Source organism: Bidens hawaiensis, unplaced genomic scaffold (genome assembly GCF_021521415.1).
Source record: "Bidens hawaiensis isolate Kalapana, Puna unplaced genomic scaffold, B.hawaiensis_p1.1 tig00027774_1, whole genome shotgun sequence".
In the NCBI taxonomy this organism is placed as follows: domain Eukaryota; kingdom Viridiplantae; phylum Streptophyta; class Magnoliopsida; order Asterales; family Asteraceae; genus Bidens; species Bidens hawaiensis.
In genome coordinates, this window is record NW_027494505.1 from 177,836 (window position 1) to 194,359 (window position 16,524).

Consider the following 16,524-nt stretch of genomic DNA (forward strand, 5'->3'; position numbering starts at 1 on the left):
TCAATAGCCCGTTCGAGAGGAGTGACCAAGTGGGGAACCAAGAGGCTAAGCTCATGAAAGCGGTTGGGTTATGCGGAGTTGTCACCACTCTCTTGCATAAGTTCCCAAAATTCGGATTCGAGTTTTTGAAGTTCATGTTTTGGGCAAAACTTTTTCATCATGACTTCCTTGAGCTTGGTCCATGAGTAGGCCATAGCTACTTCCGCCCCATTGGTGAAAAATTCGCTATTCCAACAAGTGTGTGCGGTATCCTCAAACATGCTTGAGGCATACGTGGTTTTCTTGAGTAAAAACGCCTTCCATTTTCTCGAACCATTGCAAAAAGGTAGTGGCACAGTTCTTGCCAAAAAATTGAGATGGGTTGGCCCTAGTGAAATTTTTCAAGGCTAAAGTTGCGCGGTTGGGTGTGGTTTGAGTAACGGTGGGTTGGTTGGCTTGGATTTGAGTTATTAGTCCGGGAATCACAGCGGCGATTTCTTTAGCAACCATTGCGGCCATCCGACGACCGGATTTCAGCTTGCGAGTTTGGCGACGAAGTAGAGGCATTCTAAAATAATAAAAGAGGAATGATATAATTTTGGGGTAATTGATATAAGTATGAGGGAAAAGTGTAAATATAGGGTTTTAGTGATTGTGAATCGTAGAGTTTTGAGGATTAGAATGTTAGTAAAAACTATTTCATACTTGAATTAAAAGATAAAATGTAGGTATATTTATAGGTTTCAAACTTTAATATTTAAAAATTGAAGGTTTTGAGATTTTGAAATTCATATATGCAGTCGGGAAAATCGTACATGAACCACCATGATTTGATATCCCAACCAATAAAACTTGTTTAAAATAACAGGTGGAGTCGAACATTTGCATGTATGACCGTGTCTTTCATGTCGTTGACTCAAATAACGATAATAACATATAATAAAAACGGAGATACAACGAGATGTTAAAAACACTTGTCCACGTATCACCGGGGCTTTTATGTTTTCAACACCAAAAATATAAGGAGGCAATCAGAACGTTTTCTTTCGACAACTTAAAGTATTGACATGTATAACATGGTTCGTTGGCCTAGAAAACTAACACTACAATTCAACCATCCAGGTAAATAAATCACTTTCGATTCTTGGAATCTTTTTGTCAAATGGTCGTTTCATAGTGTTTCTCCCGCTATGATGGCTACAAACCCGATATAAATGCAACCTTTAAGTGATCTTAAATAACGGGATCTAAATTTAGTTTGTGATCCATAAAACACAATACCTTGGAATACTATGAGAGTGTGTGCATGTGTATATATATATGTTTTTTGAAGAATAAATAAAATAAATAAGAAATTAAATATATAAGTGTAATGAACAATCAAGTAGGGTAAAGCGTATAAGCAAGATGTATAAGGACCCTAAAGCAAAACTATACTAGGCCGTTACATCTAACCGTCTATCCTATAGTCTTGGCTCTGATACCAATCTGTCACACCCCGACCAAAGACGGCGGAACATGTCGGGGTGCAACGGATTGCTCATGAACACAAGACACTATTTAAGTGACAATATTTAATCAACTCATTAATTTCATTTAATCACCAAAGTAACATATATTGTTAATACAAGTAAACACAAAATACAAGAAATAAATATTGGTCATTCTTCTAATTACCTAGCGGTATCAAATAGAATGGCGTATTAAAACTCAAAATCAAGTAATAATCAAACCTGTAACAATGCATAAAATAATAATTGTCAACACGAATGTTGATGAGCAATTTCATAGTTTTTAGTATATATAATACGAGCGAAATCCACAAACGTATATGAGACTATAAATAAAAGCATCAATCGTGGTATATAAAACATATGTAAATGAGGATCCTTTCTAATCGGTAGCAACCGACATACTCGGATAATGATGCCCAATGCTACTTGCACAAGGCAAAGTAGTTAGGGGTGCGTATGTTCATACTTATTGCGTTCCACAACAACACAAAATAAACACTCGTGCACGTAAAGCATATGAGACATATAAAACACAATAGAGCAAGTATTCTAAGTATCATACACCCTAAAGTTTTTTGTTTGAGGATTGAGTATATTCAATCATTCTTGTTTTGAATAAGTATGCATGTCACCCCCCAAAATATAATAGTGAAAACGGGGGATGAAATGTACTCACATGAAATAAGTAACTTGAAGGATAGTTTGCGATAAAATGTGGGATGGGTAAGTTCAACGGGAAAGACCTAGATTAAAAAGGGTCTTGAGTTAGTAGATGGTTTTGAAAGCTTTAAAGTAAAATAATTTGACAAGTAACATATATAATTAAAGTTTGAAGGCTAAAATGTAAACACATAAGGAATTAAAGTATTTGATTTTTGAAAAGTAAGTTTACTCGAAGTCGGGTCTCGTATTCTATTTATTAGTTTTTACTTAACCTTTGTTAAGCAAATATTTGGGTACAATTGCAATATTGCAATGTTAAATAGATAGCAAAATGAGACTTTACGAATGTTCGGATTTGTCGGTTCGAGTCTTGATAATTGGTCAAGCTTGAAGCCGAAGTTCCAAAATGTCATGAGATAACTCAATGAAATCAAAAGAAGCTTAACCAAGTGTGTAGTTCTATTAAAAAGAACCTCGACGTCCATTAAGCTAGTGTTTGGTTTTATCGGTCCAAACTTGTTATAAGATCAAGTTAGATCCAGCATGCCAAGTGTTTGAGAAAACAATTTTAAATTAGTTTATAAAATAGTTTTAGAGACAATATAAGATTCGATGGCTCAAAACACACTAGTATGTCTTAAGCGAACGAACTCGGTTTAGTTCGGTCTTGGTTCGGTCCTTGACTTGGAATAAAACCGAGGATGGTTGCCACATACCCAATACCATAGAACTTATTAAAATGAACTTAGAAATTATAGTACACAATTCATACTTGTAACATATTAATAAATCATTTTTTATATAAAGTATTTAAAAAAGAGTTCGGTTTGGGTTCGGCTCTCGACTCATAATGAAACCGAAAATGGTGGCCACATATTCAATACCATAGAACTCATTAACATAAACTTAAAAATAATAATACTCAAATCTTTCATACAATATGTTAATAAATAAAATTTTTAAACAAAAGTTCGGTTTTGGTTTGGCTCTTGACTCGAGATGAAACCGAAATCGGTGGCCACATACCCAATACCATTGAACTATTAGAAATTAGTTGGAAACTAAAAGTAAGCAAGAACTAAACAATATTGATAAGTATAAACATTATTAAAGCATAAACTAAAGCATAAGTTAAGTATATATCTAGGACTATAATAGTCCTCCATGTAGCCTTGCCTTGTAGCACAACACTTCAACCGACTGTGACCGGAGAAGTTAAAGCCTAAGGAAACAAGTGGTGTATATTATATTGTTGCAAACATCAACCTTCATGTAATAAAAACTAGTTAGAACAAGGTTAGCTTTAGTTTGACCTTAAGAGGTTGAAGATTTGGATTTGAGAGAGAGAGAGAGAGAGAGTTTAGAGAAGATGAAAAACCATAGTGGTGTATGGAACCTTGCTTTTATGATGGTAAGAGTATCGTTCATTCAAATAGGGTAAAAATATCTGATTGGATAAAATGGGCAAACAACCTTTTGATAATTGACAATAATAGTCCATAAAGTTTGTTTTAAGTTATTTTTCATCATAAAGAGGTGTTTTAACATACCGAAAAGGATGTTTCTTGACCCGACATTTGTGAAACATAAACGACATAAAACCCAACATTTTATTAATAACGATGAATCCGAAAGATCAAAACGGGTCGGGTTTTTGATAAAAATATAAATGCAAATTAAACCGAAAAATGAAAAATGTTACACAAAGAACCTGGTAAGTCACTCTAAAACTAAACATATTGACATACGGTATCACTTCATTCGTGATTTCTACGAGAAGAAGTTGATTACCGCAGACAAAATTCACACCGACGAACAAAAGGCAATTATAATATAGCTTTCGATAAAAACAGATTTTTGTATTTGTTGGATCTTAACGGTATTAAGAACATGGGCGGTGGGAAAGAGAGTGATACCGAGGTTATGGATTTTGACCTTTAAGTAACCGTTCAACAGGTCAAATTTCTTTGTAAATATTTTTTTTAAATGGTCTTTGAGTTTAGGGGGAGAAGTGGTTTGGGAAAATACAAAAACATTTTAAAAATCCTAAAAAGTCAAAAAAAATAAACATTTGAAAACGTATAAAAGCCAAAAACATTGAAAAATGTGAAAAAAATAAAAAAAACATAGAAAATGCTCCTCAAAATGAGTTTTGAAGCATAAAAGGAAAATGATAGTACATTGATTATCTTGTTCCAAGTTCCGGTAAAATGAGGTATAAAAGTCTATTGATTAATGTCAGTGCATTGGTAGGCTTTAAAAAAAAACAAGTATATTAAAATTCGTTAGCACGGATCATAATCACGTTATGTTTACTATACGATGATTAATGGCAGAATCACTAATCAAAGTGATAAAGACATAACAATTCACACAAAGATTCTCTAATATTGATATGACATGAAAGATTTCTCTCTCTAAGATTTCAAAGGATTACTAGAGGATTGCTAGAGAATTACCAAATATGACATGATGAGCTCCTATTTATACTAAACACTATGGACCGTATAAGTGGGTGTGGCGTATACGCTTATACGCCCGTAAAATCTTATACGATTATACCAAACTTATACGCTCCTTACAACATATCTAACGATATCAGCTCGTTTTAACCAATCAAAGACCTAGCGATAGACAAAAATGCTCTAACAGACTCCCCTTTGGATATTGCTTGGTCTTGGTGTCTAAGGAGTAGACGTTTATGCTCCAATAGACTCCCCCTCAGATATTGCTTAGACTAACAAACTCGATCTTCAATTCATCTCCCCGTATCGTCTTGATAGTCTTACACCTTCCTCCTTAAGCTTTCACATTCGACATTTATAACTGTTGAAGTTTCTGAACTTTCAGGTTTAATGGACATTTGTTTTTCAATATCAACTTGATTGGATGAGTCCTTTTTCTTAACGATCCAATGATATAACTTTGATGTAGATCTTTTCACGTAAAATATCAACTTCTCAAACCTTTTGCTATCACAATCTTTCAAATCAACAACCTTAACCTTTGGCTTCCTCGAAACATCTTTAACGGTGTCATCTTTTCTTCTGAACGTTTGTTTCAGAGGACCCTTTTGAATATCTGGTTGGATGTTTAAGCTCGTATTTTTTTTATTTTGAATTTTGAAATTTTTGTTTTTCTGTTTTTAGAACATCTTGGTTTCCGACATCTGTTTTTGAAATGTAAACAAACTTAGAACTATTCTTGTACCAAGAAGATTTCTTAGTTCGTTTACGTTTGTCTTTTTGAACAAAGAGATCCTTATTTAGTTGATTTTGGCATTGGATTTCTTTCTTGCTCTCAGATGTTGTATCATGAACGAATGCAACCTTATTAACTTGCTCATGCTTAACAGTTTATAAATCCTGTTTGAGTGCAGCATTCTCGGTAATGAATCTGTTTATTGTTTTTTCATATAGATTAACCTTCATCAAAAGTGCCTTTTCGCGTTTTTGAAGTTGATCATAAGTTTCTAACCTTTTGTACTCATCACATTTTTCACAAGATTTAGCTTCCTTAACTTTGTTTTAAACTTTGAAATCCAACAATGATTTAAAACCAAATTTTCATCATTTTCTGAATCACCATCATCATCGAATTTCGGAGTGTTTTCAATTTCTAGTAATGATGGTTCTTCAGATTAAAATTGATACATGATTCTTTATCTTCTCGGTGAACTGAGATAATTTGCATGTGTTGGGGTTTGATTGAATTGCTATAACGAGCGTACCCCAAACTTCAGGTGAAGTCTCAACGAGCGTATCTGCCAACCTGTTAATGTAGTCTAACTAACTTTTCTCAATCCTGACATGTTTCATTTCGTTCATAAGATCACAATATCGATTGATTAACGAATCAAACCATTCGTCAGTCAATATATCAAACATACCGAATTCCCTTTTAATTCTTGCCTTCGACTTCTTCTATAAACCACTTCTTCATTAACCGAACTTGGACCATCCATTTTCTATAAAATTGCACGAAAATCAAGAAAACTAACGTATAACTTTCAAAATGTATACCTTATTCGGACAAACGTTTCCCGTATAACCTTGATCAGCGTATATCTTTGGTAACCATATACCCTCAAGTCAACGTATAACCTATTAAGCGTGTAACATCTTATGCGTCCAAGAGTTATTCGCCCAAACCCTTATACTAAGATCTAGGCACTTATACGTCCGGATGTCAAAACATATATGGCCAAGGAGATTTATGCGTGCAAAGTTAACACTTATACAGAAATATAATCACTTATACGTCCAATTTGAACACTTATACGGTATAACAGTTGAAATCTTATACGGACAATTGAAATGGACTAATGCGACTTCTTATAAATGTCAAAAGTCAATTGTCGTAACAATTAGTAATCAATCAAAACGTGGTGAGCTGAAAACGTGTACAGGTGAATTCAACTTAGGGTGTATTTGGGATTCCTTATTTGAGTGAAAAAGGACTTCTTGTTAAAAGACCTTATTAACTTATGGATTTTTTAAAAGAAGTTTTAAAAAAAATGTTTGGATTAGATTATGTGTTGGAGAAAACTAAAATGACTAAAAGGACACTTTTTTTTAAAAGAAGTGTAATGGGTTTTGAGGGTTAGAAGGGTGTAATAGGTAAATTAAACCCATTAAGTTAATAAGTTGGGAAATCATAACTTTTCAAAACCCTCTTATTTTGCCTTGGCCAAAAGTTAAAAACCATAAGTCCTTAATGTTTGCCAAACACCTTTTACACATTATTAACTTTTCAAAAAGTTAATAAGTTATAAGTTGATGGAAATAAGGAATCCCAAACACCCCCTTAATCCGTCCTTATTGACCTCACATTAAACGGCTTCCAATCTCCTCATTTTGATTGACATCATAGTAATTTTATTCGGCGACCAGTACTTGAGAGATTCTTCCAATTAGCCGTCCTTGTTCAATCAATGTATGAAGAAACTTGAAAATACATAAGTCCCTTTATAATAATATCACCAGCCGTCGCTTTTGACCTCTTGCTTATACGCCCAATTGTAAAACAATCTTATACGTCCAAAACCAAAAAAACTTATATGCCAAAATGTAAACACAACTTATACGGAAGACGGACTGCACTTTTTTATAAATTCTTGAACTTGATTAATCAGATTGGATTGGATGAATATGACATGATGAGCTCCTAGTTATACTAAACACTATGGACCGTATAAGTGGGTGTGGTGTATACGCTTATACAATCGTAAAAGCTTATACGTTTATACAAAAATTATACGTTCCTTTCAACATATCTAACAATATTAGCTCGTTTTAACAAATGCAAGACCGAGCGATAGCCAAAAATGCTCTTACAGACTCCCCCTTGAATATTGCTTGGTCATGGTGTCTAAGCAGTAGACGTTTATGCTCTAACAGACTCCCCTTTGGATACCACTTGTAGGAACATTATCTTGATCATGCTAAACATCATGTACGTTAACTTGTAATGATTAGGACCGATTGGTTTATATATACTATACGATACGATATAGCAGAAATATATCATAATGTAGTCACAACACAATCACTCATAACATTCAGTATATTGATATAACGAACGAGTACAAAACTGAATAACCTGTCAAATGTTTTGAATCTAAACATGAACGCCTATATATAGCCAACAGTGACAACGTATAAGTTGTCATGATCGTATAAGCTTATACGCTACATGACTTATACGGTTCACTTTACATCTTTCTAACAATAACAGTTTAGCTCCTAACAAACATACAAAAGACATTATAAGCCCACTAGACCTAGCATTAGACAAAAATGCTATAACAAACTCTCCTTAAGTTTAGCATTGTTCCAAAATTCATCAATCAACTCCTTGATAATAACAGTGTTCGCTGTGATGGCTTTATAGATCCTTGATCTCTTGAAGAATGGCAGAATGATAAGAAATGGTTCCATCTTGTCTCCAGAACCATCGAGGAAGCACAAATATTATGGTTCGCGTCAAAATCCTAAGATCATACCATCTACACATACACAGTCAGACAAACAGAGAACATGTTAGTAAATTTAAAACCAATTTTATAAAAATAAAACAATACATGTATAAGATCAACACGTATATGGTCCGTGTAACCCACTCAACGTATAAGGTATATCACACGTATAAGGTTCAACAACAGCGTATATGTCTAGTTAAACGTGTAACCTTATCAACGTATATGGTGCTCGTCCATATAAGATCATCAAACGGAAAAGAATATGAACAGATAAGAAGATAAACGGATAAGTATATTGATCTTATATGCCGTATAAGTTACACAAACTTATACGCCATATAAGTTCATCACACTTATACGTTCATCAGCCAAAAATAGGTCAATAATCAATTGATCAATTCCAACCATATCAGACATGAAAATTTGGACGAATAGGTTCGGAAATACAACTATAAACACAAACTAACCAAACCCCTATGATCACAGATCATATTAAGTCCAATCGATCTAAAGTTGTTGTTCATCATGAAAAACCCATTTCAGATCTGTCAAATAAACACGAATTTATACCTTGAATGAAACTTGTAGTGTGCTAATCAACCACAAGTAGAATGTGAAAGGCCCCGAACCCGGTAGCCCTACTTTCGCGTCGGATTTACTCATAAACACAGTTCTTACAATTCAGCGTTCATTAAAACTTTCACGGAATATAAAAACTTTCTTAAAACATTTCATATCAAAACACGTCTTGTCTTAAAACATCATTTTGCCTTTCAAAATAAACGAAACATTAAACTTAAACATCTTGAGTCTTTCGATGCCAGCCTCTTATTCAGTGCCACGTGTCTCCTCAAGCGAGATGCCTCCTCCTACTCACCTGTGTCCATACTAAAAGTCAGCTACGCTGAGTGAGTTCTAGTTAATCAAGCAACTTATCATACAACCACATCATAGACGTATCCGAAGACACGTAGTCCACTATCTAACCTGCTTACCTTACCACTTAGCCTCTTATTTACACCTACCACCTTACCACTTTGCCACTTTAATAACCTATAACGTTATGCCACTTTGCCACTTTGCCACTTTAATAACGTTTAACGTTATGCCACTTTGCCACTTTGCCATTTTAATGACGTAGTCACGTATAGGCTTACCCTACCACGTACTATCGTCATGCCACTATCACTCTTACTACACCCTTACCACTTCTAACACGCTCTAACCCTACTTATCTACAACATGCTTCATATCATTTACATAATAAGCAAGTCACATCATAGCATACATACACACTAATAACCACTTGGCAATCACTGTCCTTGGCGATGCGTGCAATATCCGAAGATCGTTCACGCACCAACAAGTATCATATAATAGCTACCTCGTATAACGTCTATAGCATACACTTACCACTTAAGGTAAGTGTGTTCACACTTCACATCGAGTATGCACACAGCCCCGAAAACATAACAAGGAAATGGGGCTAGAAACTCACCTGAACTCTGCCTCTTCCTCCGATAGTTGTAAATCCCTTCTTTAACTGAGCTCGGCTGACAGTATAAGTTACACGCATCAATACTCGCCTGATCTAATCTGGCGGCCTAGTATTAGCTTACTTTTACTTATCGTTTATAATTTATTTTCTAATCGAACTCGACTTTAGGCGAAGTTAAACCTTAGGCGAACTTAGCTTTAGGCGAAGTTAAACCTTAGGCGAACTTAGCTTTAGGCGAAGTTATACCTTAGGCGAACTTAGCTTTAGGCGAAGTTAAACCTTAGGCGAACTTAGCTTTTGGTGAAGTTAAACCTTAGGGAAACTTAGCTTTAGGCGAAGTTAACCCTTAGGCGAACTTAGCTTTAGGCGAAGTTAACCCTTAGGCGAACTTAGCTTTTCGGCGAAGTTGTCATCAGGCGAACTTAGCTTTTAGGCGAAGTTGTCATCAGGCAAACTTAGCTTTTAGGCGAAGTTGTCATCAGGCGAACTTAGCTTGCAGGCGAAGTTCATCAGGCGAACTTAGCTTGCAGGCGAAGTTGTCGGCTGCAGCTACTGTTCGTCCTTAATCATCTTCGTTTCTTAACCAAATAACTCGATTTAGGTATCCACGTAATCGTCTGACCAGCGCCTACAAACCCCAACCATCAAATCGGCCTAACATCGATGTTTAAGGGGTGCGATTTAGGCATATAGGTTACGGGTTCTTTTAGGTTAACAATTAACCTATCAAATGCTAATCAATTCCAGTAATATTTGTTGTTTTAGGTTCGTTTATAACAAACTAACACAGATCTATGATTTCCCAAATCAAACCGAACCTATACGAACGATTTCTATCTTTAAACGTACCTTGAACGAGTCGAACTACGAACCCGGTTAAGCCTTGATGTTGTTTTGGTCCGTCACAACGTTCCAGCACCAACAAGCTCGGGTTTTCGCCTTCGGATCTTGGTTCGGGTTATAAGATGGTGTTGTGTGTGTTTTGGTGGTGTATGGAATATGTGAGAATGAGGATTAAATGGTGATTAATGGTATTTATATTTAGGAATCATGGGCTTAAGCTCATGGACTCTCCTTCCTTTTTTCATAACACAAGTCCATAACCCATGTCCATTACCCAACACTAGCCCGACCCATACCAACTCCTACTCTATTTATTTATTTCCCGATAACCCGAGTAAACTTTCCCTCTATTATTAAGTAATACAATTAATATTATTTTGGAAATTTCGGGATGTTACAAGTCTTCCCTCCTTAAAGAGGTTTTGTCCCCGAAACCTAACTTATTCCCTATTAAAGGAAAACTTCTTATATTTACACACTTTATTGAATCGCCTTTGCTTTCTGGGTTATCCCTCTTACTCCTGACTTGTAGTCATCGAGTGGTGATCATGTGTTTTAGCTATTACGGTAGCTTGTCCATGAAGCCCTCGATGTACCAAGTCTCGTATCGCCTTCCCGAGAAACCTTGTTTTATATAATAACGCTAACTCCTAAGGCGACGCTTTACCATCACACAACTATTTATCATAACCAACATGCATTCAAGATAAATTCATAGGTCGATCATACAAAATCACAAGAAGTCACATGTACTTCATAACATAAAAGGAAATCATTCAAGCTTGCTAAACAAACATAGGTTCAACTGTAACATAAAACACTCTTCAACTACTAAACATAAAACAACTGTGACATGCCACTTATTCTCCTGCAACCTCCTCAACAGCTAATAGACCATCCTTTCACGCGTTTCCTCTTCCTTCCCCCACTGCCACGGCTTCTCCATACTCCCTAGCTATGTGACCTGACTTACCACACTTGTAACACTTCTGGTCCTCGGTGCATTCACGGGAGATGTGCCCCTTCCTCCCACATCGATAGCACTGATTTGGACTAGCCTTGCATTCCCCCAAGTGCATCTTCCCGCACACCTTACATGCTTCCTTTCCTGCCATCTTCTGTGTCTTTCTCCCTGCACGCTCCACGACATCCCCAGCTCTTTTAGTTCCTTTCCCTTTTTCCTCATCTTCCACTTCCACATCATCCGCCGCCAGATCATCATAGACCATCTCCGCCAACTCGACCGCAGACTCAAAGGTAACAGGTTTGTTGGCCCTGACTAACATGCGGACCTTCTGGGGAAGTCCTCTAACGTAGCACTTGATCCGTTTCGCCTCGGTGTTCACCATGTCAGGAACCAGCCTAGACATGCGGTTGAATTCAGTGGTGTACTCACGATGTGTCATCTTGTCCGCCTTCAGATTCAGAAATTTCATCTCGGCCCTCTCAACCTCCGCATCAGCACAGAACCTTTTCATCACTAACTCCTTAAGGTCATCCCACCTCATGGCCTTAATCTCCTCTCGGGTCTTCCTTTGTTCCACAGTTTCCCACCAGTACATGGCCTCATCTTCAAATGACTGAGTGGCATAACCCACTGCTTGGTCGGGACGGCATTCGCTAATTCAGATTTTCTTGTCCATTGTGGTTATCCACTGGAGAGTAGCAATTGCGTCTCCCAACCCAGTCAGCTTTGCCGGGTCGCATCCTTTGAAAGACTTATAGTTGCACCCATCTTGGCCTCTTTTCCTGTCACCGACCTCCACAGACTTATCCTCACTCGAAGCCTCTCTTTCTCCTTCCCCATCCTTCCTACCATCACCACCCGCCCCTTCAGCAGTTCGTTCACGGCTTCCAGCAGATCTTTCGGGATTCAGGTTCTTCACAGCAGCAACTGCAGCTTGAACAATGGCTGCTTGAACTGCAGGGCTAAGTTGAACCTCTTCGTTGTTGTTCTGGTCCCTTCCAGCTGCGCTTCCTTCATCTTCGGTGTTGGAATCTTCTTCTACCGAGGGTTGCCGGACAGGACGAGGCCTGCCACGACGTCCAGTGCGACCTCCAGCTCCAACAATGTCTTCAGCTCCAGCCATCGTATTCTAAAAGGGAAAACACAAACATCATCACTCAAGGAACTATTTAGTACAAGGATAGCAAGGCTAACAGGTAATAACATTGGCCAGCTGTGACTAGCTGATCACGTTGCTTTCCGTGTCCTATACACTTCCCTTTATGAGTCTCTTTGTGCTGGTTCTACTTAAGCAGTTAGTCAAATCAAACAATCAATTATTCCTATCCCTGCCGATCACATATCTTTTCTTTCTCATTAACATATATCATTTAATCATACACTTTACCTTTACCGATCTTGCTTGAGCGACACATGGCATTCTTGAACTGGCATCTTCTTTACTTTCTTACTTAAATCCCATTCTCTGTTCGAGTCTAAGCATGTAGGATGCTTAAATCTCTCGAACTTATGCTCTGATACCAACTTGTAAGGCCCCGAACCCGGTAGCCCTACTTTCGCGTCGGATTTACTCATAAACACAGTTCTTACAATCCAGAGTTCATTAAAACTTTCTCGGAATATAAAAACTTTCTTAAAACATTTCATATCAAAACACGTCTTGTCTTAAAACATCATTTTGCCTTTCAAAATAAACGAAAATTAAACCTAAACATCTTGAGTCTTCCGATGCCAGCCTCTTATTCAATGCCACGTGTCTCCTCAAGCGAGATGCCTCCTCCTACTCACCTGCGTGCATACTAAAAGTCAGCTACGCTGAGTGAGTTCTAGTTAATCAAGCAACTTATCATACAACCACTACATGCATCATACACGTATCCGAAGACACGTAGTCCACTATCTAACTTGCTTACCTTACCACTTAGCCTCTTATTTACACCTACCACCTTACCACTTTGCCACTTTAATAACGTATAACGTTATGCCACTTTGCCACTTTAATAACGTTTAACGTTATGCCACTTGGCCACTTTGCCACTTTAATGACGTAGTCACGAATAGGCTTACCCTACCACGTACTATCGTCATGCCACTATCACTCTTACTACACCCTTACCACTTCTAACACGCTCTACCCCTACTTATCTACAACATGCTTCATATCATTTACATAATAAGCAAGTCACAACATAGCATACATACACACTAATAACCACTTGGCAATCACTGTCCTTGGCGATGCGTACAATATCCGAAGATCGTTCACGCACCAACAAGTATCATATAATAGCTACCTCGTATAACGTCTATAGCATACACTTACCACGTAAGGTAAGTTTATTCACACTTCACATCGAGTATGCACACAGCCCCGAAAACATAACAAGGAAATGGGGCTAGAAACTCACCTGAACTCTGCCACTTCTTCCGATAGTTGTGAATCCCTTCTTTAACTGAGCTCGGCTGACTGTATAAGTTACACGCATCAATACTCGCCTGATCTAATCTGGCAGCCTAGTATTAGCTTACTTTTACTTATCGTTTATAATTTATTTTCTAATCGAACTCGACTTTAGACGAAGTTAATCCATAGGCGAACTTAGCTTTAGGCGAAGTTAAACCTTCGGCGAACTTAGCTTTAGGCGAAGTTAAACCTTAGGCGAACTTAGCTTTAGGCGAAGTTAAACCTTAGGCGAACTTAGCTTTAGGCGAAGTTAACCCTTAGGCGAACTTAGCTTTAGGCGAAGTTAACCCTTAGGCGAACTTAGCTTTTAGGCGAAGTTTTCATCAGGCGAACTTAGCTTTTAGGCGAAGTTGTCATCAGGCGAACTTAGCTTTAGGCGAAGTTGTCATCAGGCGAACTTAGCTTGCAGGCGAAGTTCATCAGGCGAACTTAGCTTGCAGGCGAAGTTGTCGGCTGCAGCTACTGTTCGTCCTTAATCATCTTCGTTTCTTAACCAAATAACTCGATTTAGGTATCCACGTAATCGTCTGACCAGCGCCTACAAACCCCAACCATCAAATCGGCCTAACATCGATGTTTAAGGGGTGCAATTTAGGCATATAGGTTACGGGTTCTTTTAGGTTAACAATTAACCTATCAAATGCTAATCAATTCCAGTAATATTTGTTGTTTTAGGTTCGTTTATAACAAACTAACACAGATCTATGATTTCCAAAATCAAACCGAACCTATACGAACGATTTCTAACTATAAACGTACCTTGAACGAGTCGAACTACGAACCCGGTTAAGCCTTGATGTTGTTTTGGTCTGTCACGACGTTCCAGCACCAACAAGCTCGGGTTTTCGCCTTCGGATCTTGGTTCGGGTTATAAGACGGTGTTGTGTGTGTTTTGGTGGTGTATGGAATATTTGAGAATGAGGATTAAATGGTGATTAATGGTATTTATATTTAGGCATCATGGGCTTAAGCCCATGGACTCTCCTTCCTTCTTTCATATCCCAAGTCCATAACCCATATCCATTACCCAACACTAGCCCGACCCATACCAACTCCTACTCTATTTATTTATTTCCCGATAACCCGAGCAAACTTTCCCTCTATTATTAAGTAGTACAATTAATATTATTTTGGAAATTTCGGGATGTTACAGAATGAAAGATCAATAGCACTCAGTTATACGGACAAATGATATGAAAAATGAAACAACGTGTAAGTCTCAAAGTGGTTATGCGTTTGAAATAATAAGACACAACCATATATCTTATTTTTATACGAACACTTATACGTCCTTAAAAGTTATTGACTTATACGCCCTTATAAGTTCCTCAATTAAAGTTTTTGTGATTTTCAAACTAATTAAATAAAACATCTTTCACACATACGATCCAGATTAAGTCCAAGCAAATAACCTTGATGAATCCTTTGAAAATTTTGAACCAATTTTGCCGTTTTGATTTTTAATCAACGAAATTCACATATTTTGAGTAAAATCAAGTCCAAGTTAATGACCTCGATAAATTCATTAAATAATTTAAATCCCATTTTTGAATAATTTTTTTAGAAAAACAACCTCTCGATTTCGATACTTTTGTATCCAGACCCGAATCACCTTTCATCAAAGTCAAAAATAACTCATATATGTAAACTCTTTTTGGTTTAAGAAAGAAAAGATGTAAACAAGACAAAATATATCAAACTAAGAACAAATAACAAATAAAATGAAACACATATTTTTGTGAGTTGAGCAAGGAATCATATTGATCAATCTGTTCTTCCATCACGGTTTCAGTTTTATTATGTCTGATGTTAAGTCGATTATGGATATTGTTGTCCATTTAAACTTTTGAAACAAAAGATTCAGAGACATCAGTGATATGATTAAGGTTCATTTAATCACATAGTATTAGAACATGATCATTTTTTAATCTTGATTCAGGCTTATTTTGATTTTTACCATGTCACCCCAAGTTGACATAAACCTTAGAACCAGCAGATCAAAAGTTTTTACACAATTTTAACTTTTGGAAATCTTAGCAATGGTTTCCACAACAAGGCATACCCCCGTTATCAAGCAATACACCAAGCTTCCTTTGCCAAGGATGAGTATATGCACGATTTCATCTGTCGGCGTACATACATCGTATTCCTCTAGGGTCCGTTTCTTAATTGTATTAAGACGCGCACAATGGAGGAACGATGTATGGCTAACATTTTTGATCAAGTCAGTAGTGAAATTTTATACTTTTGTACATAGAGATCAAGTTTAATGAGTTATCAAGGGTTCGCTCGCTTGAGCAGGATTTGAAATACTCTTTTGAATACCCAGATAAAAACCGCATAACGACCTGATGGCTCCAGACACCTAATGCATCCTATCAATACAGGATTGAAGGCCATAAAACCATACACCATTTAAGGGTAGACCATGTACCATACTCTTAAAACGCTTTATTAACACTTTATTTTTTAGCGGTCTACTGAAACATATGGCATAAGTATGACAAGCTATTACATTTTTGCCTTCATTACCAAGACTTTTGCTAGAATAGTAACTCATCTTACAACATGGCAAAATATGTTTTATCACTTATTCCCTTACTTGTTTGTTCAAAA